The sequence below is a fragment of the Engraulis encrasicolus genome, chromosome 23 (assembly GCF_034702125.1).
Source record: "Engraulis encrasicolus isolate BLACKSEA-1 chromosome 23, IST_EnEncr_1.0, whole genome shotgun sequence".
In the NCBI taxonomy this organism is placed as follows: Eukaryota; Metazoa; Chordata; class Actinopteri; order Clupeiformes; family Engraulidae; genus Engraulis; species Engraulis encrasicolus.
Genome location: NC_085879.1, coordinates 14,310,041 through 14,317,540, shown reverse-complemented (window position 1 = coordinate 14,317,540; position 7,500 = coordinate 14,310,041). Strand labels below are relative to the sequence as shown.

General features: G+C 39.3%; 1 protein-coding gene and 2 long non-coding RNA genes across 4 annotated transcripts in view; 1 reads left to right on the top strand and 2 right to left on the bottom strand.

Annotated features, from left to right (window-relative positions):
• Nucleotides 1-7,500, top strand: part of LOC134440475 (Kv channel-interacting protein 1-like) — a 96,441-nt gene that overhangs the window by 26,450 nt on the left and 62,491 nt on the right. The gene's annotated exons all lie outside the window — the stretch shown is intronic.
• On the bottom strand, nucleotides 2,083-3,397 carry LOC134439566 (uncharacterized). Its single transcript, XR_010032780.1, has 2 exons — nucleotides 3,323-3,397; nucleotides 2,083-2,934 (listed from the first exon to the last, which is right to left on the bottom strand). It is a non-coding gene; the product is annotated as an uncharacterized LOC134439566 (long non-coding RNA).
• LOC134439841 (uncharacterized) overlaps nucleotides 4,772-7,500 on the bottom strand; it is a 3,141-nt gene continuing 412 nt past the window's right edge. The window contains exons 2-4 of one of the 2 annotated variants that reach the window (XR_010032880.1): nucleotides 5,834-5,936; nucleotides 5,613-5,711; nucleotides 4,772-4,794 (exon numbers count right to left, since the gene is read on the bottom strand). This is a non-coding gene — a long non-coding RNA (uncharacterized LOC134439841). Of the gene's footprint in view, nucleotides 4,795-5,519; nucleotides 5,712-5,833; nucleotides 5,937-7,500 lie in introns of those variants that run through there. The other variant, XR_010032879.1, reaches the window with a different exon arrangement.

The window sequence follows — 7,500 nt, the reverse complement described above, 5'->3', positions numbered from 1 at the left end:
GTCTCTCTGTATGGTGCTCTGTCTGTCTGTCTGTCTGTCTGTCTGTCTGTCTGTCTGTCTGTCTGTCGGTCTACCAGTCTGTCTGTCTGAGCCTGGCTTGCCTGTTTGTCTGTCTGTCTGTCTGTCTGAATCTGTCTGTGTGTCTGAGTCTGTCTGTCTGTCTGTCTGTCTGTCTGTCTGTGAAGTATGTCTGTCTGTCTGACTGTCTGTCTCTTACTGTTTGTTGGTTTATTACCTCCGTCCGATTTCTGTGTTATCATGTCTGTCCGTCTGTCCGTCTGTCGCTCTGTTCGTTCGCTGCTATTTCGTGGCCTGCCACAAGGTGGCCGAGGTGAATTGAGCAATGACAGGGCGCGCCTGTGAGGTGGATTGATGGACAGTGACCACACAGCCAGAATGTATTACGCGCGGATTTGCTGTGCCTACATGGCTGCGTAGCCAATAGCACACCAAATGATATATAATAGCAGATATGCCGACAATATGGCACACGTCGCAGAGTTTATTGTTCTCTGAGTGTTTGCCCTGTCAAACAAATCAGCGTTCGCGGAGTTAATTGCTCTCCGACTGTTTCCCTGAGGTTTACAAAGGTTGGAGTTAACAACGGCAAACAGTGTTTAACAGTCAACAGACAGCGCCAAGGAGGGAAGGTACCCAGTTTCTACATGAAAGGTTAAAATAAAGTTGTGTGGCGACAGTCACCACAAAGCCAAACAGAATGCACTGCGCGCGGATTTGCTGTGCCTGCATGGATGAAGCCATAGGTGCGTATAGTCAATAAATAGCACCCAAACATAATGTAAAAATATGTAGGCTAAGGCATGCATATCGTCACAACTTTCGCGGAGTTAATTGTTCTCCGAGTGTTTTCCATGTCAACCAAATCAGCTTTCTCTCGCCTGTTGAAGTTTGTAGCCCACGGAGGGAGGGAAAAATAGCCTAATAACGGTGAACAGTGTTGGCTATCAATGATGAACAGACAGCGCCAATGAGGGAACGGTATCCAGTTCACTACATTTAAGGTTAATCAAAGCTTGTGTTTGACAGTGATACCAAATCGTTCTCAAAGGCCAAGGTGCCCCCGTAGTCATATCATTCACTCTAGGCTTATGGATTGATATTAATAGCTGCGCTATTTAATATTGTGGCAAAACAATTATGTGATGAAAGGCATAATGCTTCCAATCATCAAAATGTTTATAACAACACAATGAATGAACAATGACACCAGGCTACAGTATAGCGATGGGATACAATATTTTCCAAATTAGGGCCTATAGCCTATGGCATGACCAATCACATTTGCCAATCACACAATGGCAGGTGAACTAATATGAGAGACTTTTTAAATATCTTTTTAATATCTGAATGTTTAATGTGAAATAATCTATTTATTTATTTTTGTAGCCTATGTATGCTACTTGACACATACATTTCCTTCGGGATTAATAAATGTTACTCTACTCTACTACTCTACTCTACCAAAGCTAACCAGGTGAGGTGACATAAGCCTTAGCTAATAAAAGAGACACATAATTTGGTTAAAATTGAATGTTCACTTCTCTGAACACTGTACGCCTAGCCTATAAATAGCCTAGGCATGCATGGATTACACCACGACATGTCACAAATATTACAACCAAATTCAGCTTCCTTGGCGGAGGTTTGCACTCTCTGGGTGCATTTCTACACTCTTAAAAAAGATTGGTTAAAATAAACAAAAAATTAGTAGTTTTTAACCGATCTGTTCGATTAATATGTGTCCGAGAAAAATATTAGTCAAAATAACCGATTAGACTTCAGTTAAAATTTCAACCAATCTAGATCGGTTAAAAAACTAACCAATTCCAAATCGGTTGTTTTGACCAATAGATTGGTTATGTTTAACCAATCTTTATAAGTCAAAAATGTACCAATCCCCCAATGGTTGTTTTGACCAATTTGTTCGATTAATATGTGTCCGACACAGATATTGGTTAAAATTTTAACCGATTTGCTTGGTTAGATGGACACTGCAATTACTTCACTCCAAATTAACAGTTTCAAAGCTATATCAATCATAACCAATAACCAAGATTTGAGTTTGTTTTCACAAAGTTTATTAACAATTTAATTTCAAAAGGCTTTAAAGCACTGATCTGAAAGGATGGGGATACAGTAACTTACAGCAATCTGTTCCTTCCCAACACTGATGATGGTAAAGTTGTGTGGACACAACAAAAAGACAGGCTGGTATTAAGGGACATTTTAAAAAAAAGAAAAATCAAAAGCAGAGGTAACATTTTATGCTTGGTGAGCCGTTTTCGACGAAAATTCAAATTACAAATGCATGCATATCCTGTGACTATTACTTACTTACAAAACGTTAAGGTTGTGCTTGACAACCGGAGAAAACCTCAGAGTCAACATGATCTTACTTTAAGTTATATTCAAAGAACAGTACATTTTTGCAAAACAAGGAGGCAAGTATCACTTAGAATGGCATACAATGCTGTTTCTCCAGTACCAGGTAAATTACCTGAATCTGCATAGGATGTAGTCTGCATGTCAGTGGAATCAGAAGTAATTAAAATACACATGGTGTGGAGTGGTGGTGTTTGCGTAGATGTTTTAAAAAATGTCCAGTGACTACAGAGCAACTTGAAGTGAGAAATGTTCCAGTACCTTGGCCCACTTTTTGGTTGAGATGGTTATATCGTACACATATTCAAAAGAGGCAAAAACAGAGTTAAACTGTGGTGGATATGCCAAGTTACACACCCAGTAGAGCATGAAAAGCTTGTCACTGCGCAAGTCAGGCAATCAGCAACAGGAATGGTTACATTGTCATCCATGGCAGTGATGACACTGCCGTGTCAAACTCTCGCCTCCTAGTAGTGGGGTCCTTGAAACCTTCTCAGTGTCAGTGCCGAGGGATGCAAAGTTGGTTCCAGTCTGAAAGAATTTTTAAGATTTGAGAGAGAGAGAGAAAGAGAGAGAGAGAGAGATACATCAATGGTGCTTAGCCCCATAATGCACGCCATACCATCTGAAACATGCTGTAATAGTCATTGAAAGGTTAATTGCCAGTACTACTCTACTATGACATAACATAGGGCCTTTAGTAATGCTCAGTAATTGCCATTCTGGTAACCACAAAATTTATAACGCCCTGTTTTAACAGGTTATATAGAAAGCTTTACTCTACTGAGTGAACGGTATAAATCATGCAGTATCAGGAAGCTTAATTAACACCAAGTATAGCCAAAATCAACAATGCACACAACTATATCGTGACTTGTTCTTTCTAAATAAAGGTTAAAAAAATGTCTGGCAGACGTACCAAACTTGGCATCTCCAGAAAGCGTGGAAATTTCTCAAAGATGTCACGCATGGAGGGGGAGTCCTCAGTGATCCTGAAAAATACAACAAATTGAGAAAACGTAACCCAAATACTCCACTCAATGAAACGGTGGGCTCAGTGTCATAGGCCTAACAGCAGAAGGGACCAAGGGTGCGTTTGTAAACTGCCGCTCTGAGCACACAACAATTGGTAATGTCATGTATGAGCAGTGGTGGACAAAGTAAAAGTAAAAGTTTAAAAAAAAAAAAAACAGTTTCTTTCCAACACAGGTAACTTATCTGAGTAAAAAGTAGACCAATGTACTTGTCTTACGACGAGCTGATTCTGCACAGGTTGGATTGAGTTTGTGGTGGGTTCTTGTTAGGTTTTTATTGTTTTTCAGTAATAACACAGTCTATCTCAATAGGTAGGTATACTGGAGCAAACGGTTTAACAGCTATGTAATATCATGTGCTACTGTTGTAATTACACCACAAAAGTACTTTTACTTTGTCCACCACTGTGTACGAGTGTGTTATTCAGACTGTTAGATAGTAAACATTTGAAACACACATTTGGTGCAGATTTATTAAAATTTGCTTACCGGTATATTTAGAAACTGTTTTTTTTCAGTATTTTTAGACATGGTGCTACAAAGGGGATCAATGTACTGTAACCAGGCAGCTGCCATCCTTAACTCTGTAGTGCAGCGTTATGGCTCTATGTAATGTCATAGCAATGTTGTTATGATGTATTTAAGCATTTTCAGCAAGTGAATAGGGTCGCTGGCGACCTATCCTCTCAAAATAACACACAAGATGAACAGGATGCATCTCTGATTAACAGTGTGTGGTTCAAACTGTTAAGACATTTGAAACACACATACATGTGGTGTACATTTGTGAATGGTTGCTAACCTTTAGAAATTCTGTCAATGTTCAGAAGCATTTGCAGACATGGTCCAGGGAGCTCAAGTACGACCAGAGAGCAACCATCCAGCAATAAGGATATCTTCTGAGCTGCACACAACATTAACACACAACACACAACATTAATTTGCATCTCATATTGACAGCATGAAATACATAGCATGTTTAGCACTTTGACTTTTATAAAAATACATGCAGGGCTTTTTGTAGGATTTTTTGGCATGAGAGAGCATCATGGCAGGTTTCGGGGGTGAAGGGGGGTGTCCCGTCCCCCGTGAACGAGAAATTTACTTGGGGTGCTCAAATATGTATATATAAAAATAAAAGTATGAGGGTGCACCCACGGAGGTATGAGGGTGGAGCGCCCCTATTTCCCCGTTCAGAAAAAGCCCTGACATGGATTGGTTTTGTGTGAATTCATGAACTTAAACTCACCTCTTGCAACAGTGTTTATTTTCTCTCTGAGGTACACCACACCAGAGGAATCACTCAGTGTAATCAGACAGCTTCCATGTAGGATCCTTCGGTAATATTCTCAGTCATCTGCAAAGCATGACAGCACAAAACATGAACATGATTATGCATTTATAGGCCTAATTATTACAAGAAAATAATGAAAAATGATAACACCGTCACCACCACGACACAATATGATGATGAATAGGCCTAGAGTATGAAACATCTAAGATACATGTCTGTATACATGTAAAATGTTTTGTTTGTTTGTTTGTTTTATATCATTGATCATTTTCCCAGACGGATTGACAACAGATGGCTCAAAGAATTCAGTGTGCTAAACTGGAGGGCAAAAAGAGCAGATTATGTATCTTTCTGGATATTTTACTCATCACTTGAAATTAAATCTAAATCTAAATCTAATCTAAGATGTCACGCATAGAGGAGGAGTCCTCAACGATCCTGGAAAATACAACAAATTGACAAAATGTAACCCAAATACTCCAATCAATGAAACGGTGGGCTCAGTGCCATTGGCCTAACAGCAGAAGGCACTAAGGGTGCGTTTGTAAACTGCCGCTCCGAGCACATAACATATTGGTCATGTCATGTATGAGTGTGTTATTCAGACTATTAGATAGTAGACATTTGAAACACACATTTGGTGCAGAGTTATAAAAAAAATGCTTACATTTACAAACTGATTTTTCTCAGCATTTTAGACATGGTGCTACAAAGGGGATCAATGTACTGTAACCAGGCAGCTGCCATTATTCCTGAACTATCCTCTCAAAATAACACACGGCATGATCAGGACGCATCTCTGATTAACAGTGTGTGCTTCAAACTGTTAAGACATTTGAAACACACATACATGTGGTGTAAATTTGTGAATGGTTGCTAACCTTTAGAAATTCTGTCAATGTTCAGAAGCATTTGCAGATATGGTCCACTACGACCAGAGCTACCATCCAGCAATAAGGATATCTTGGCCATCTTCTCAGCTGCAATAATAACACACAACATTAGTATGCATCTCATATTGACGGCATGAAATACAGAGCAAGTGAGAACTTTGACTTTTAAAAAATACATGGATAGGTTTTGTGTGACTTTATAAACTCACCTCTTGCAACAGTGTTTATTTCTCTGAGGTACACCACACCAGAGGAATCACTCCGTGTAATCAGCCAGCTTCCATGTAGGATCCTTCAGCAATATTCTGTCATCTGCAAAGCAAGACAGCACAGAACATGAACATGATTATGTATCAATATGCCTAATTATTACACAAAAATAAAGTTTGAAAAATGATAACACCACCATGACACAATAGGCTGAATAGGCCTACAATATGAAACATCTATAAGATGCATTGATCATTTTCCCACACGGATTGACACCAGATGGCTCAAAGAATTCAGTGTGCTAAGCTAGAGGGCAAAAAGAACAGATTATATATCTTTCTGGATATTTTACTCATCACTTGAAATAAAATCTGATGCATAGTCCACTTGTTAAGACCTCTAAAATCACTAGGCCTACTAGTAGATCCAAAAAGGATGGGCAAAGAAATCTAAATATTTATTGCAGTAACCATACAAATTAAGCATCTTTGATCAAGCCAAAAATTAAGCACTCTACACATCTGGGTGTTTCTGGGCTCATTATTTCAGGAGAAATCTGTCAAATAGGTAATGCCTATTTATTGAAAAGAACACGATCTGATGGCTGACAGTGGTTTCTCCCTGAACAGAGAGAACAGCCCACAGAGTTGGCAGTAACAGAATGGGACAAAACAGCACACTGTGCACAATAACAAGTTCAGAATCAGTTTACTTACTCACTTCCTTTACACAACGAACAGGGAAAGGCACATGTGTTAAAACATACTTCAAAGCAAGTGTATAGTCAAAATGAGTTCGTTTCTAACAATAAAAATCAGGCATAAGTTGTGGCTACTTCAAGCTTCTGAGTCAGCTAAAAGATAAGCTGATGTTGCTAACGAACTTCTAGCTAGCTCTTCTCTCTGGTATTTGTGTTTTACTTTGGCTCAAGTACATTAACTGGATATCTTCAGAGCATAATTATACTCAAAGGGAGTTCGTTTCTAACAAAAAAAAAGACTTTAGCTAGCTAATGTTGCTAGCGGACAAGAGATTCATTATTCAGTTTGGCTAGCTCTAATGTTGCTAGCGGACATTTAGCTAGCTCTTAACTTTGGCGCCAACAGTCTTACAACACTAACTTGGCATGTTGTAACTTCAGAACAAATTGATATCCAAAATGTGTTCGTTTCTAACAAGAAACCAACATTCAGTTATGAATACATCGGCCTATTTCAAACATCCCTCAACAAAGGCAACATGATTTAACCGTTAGACTATAGCTAATTGTTGCTAGCGAACCACCTCATCATGCAGCGCTAGCTCTTTCAGGTGAAGAGGCCGGCGCAAACAATCTCTGGCCGGCGGGGAAGCACTCCCTTCAGCCCTCCTCCAGAAACCACTGATAGCTATGTTGCTAGCGGACATTTAGCTAGGTCTTGACTCTGACATGGGTGTTTTGGCACCACTGGACAAGTTTTATAGCTCTTTCGGAGCAAATCTATATTGTAAATTTCGTAGAGTTTGTTTCTAACAAAACACAAACTTTCCAACAAAGTTGTGAAAACAACCTAGGGCTAAGTTAGCATACCGGTAGTTATAATAGTGGCCTGTTAGCGGAGGTATGGTCTGAAGACAAATTCATTGCAAATTACCATCCTGAACAAGAAACTGTTTCGTTATTCAC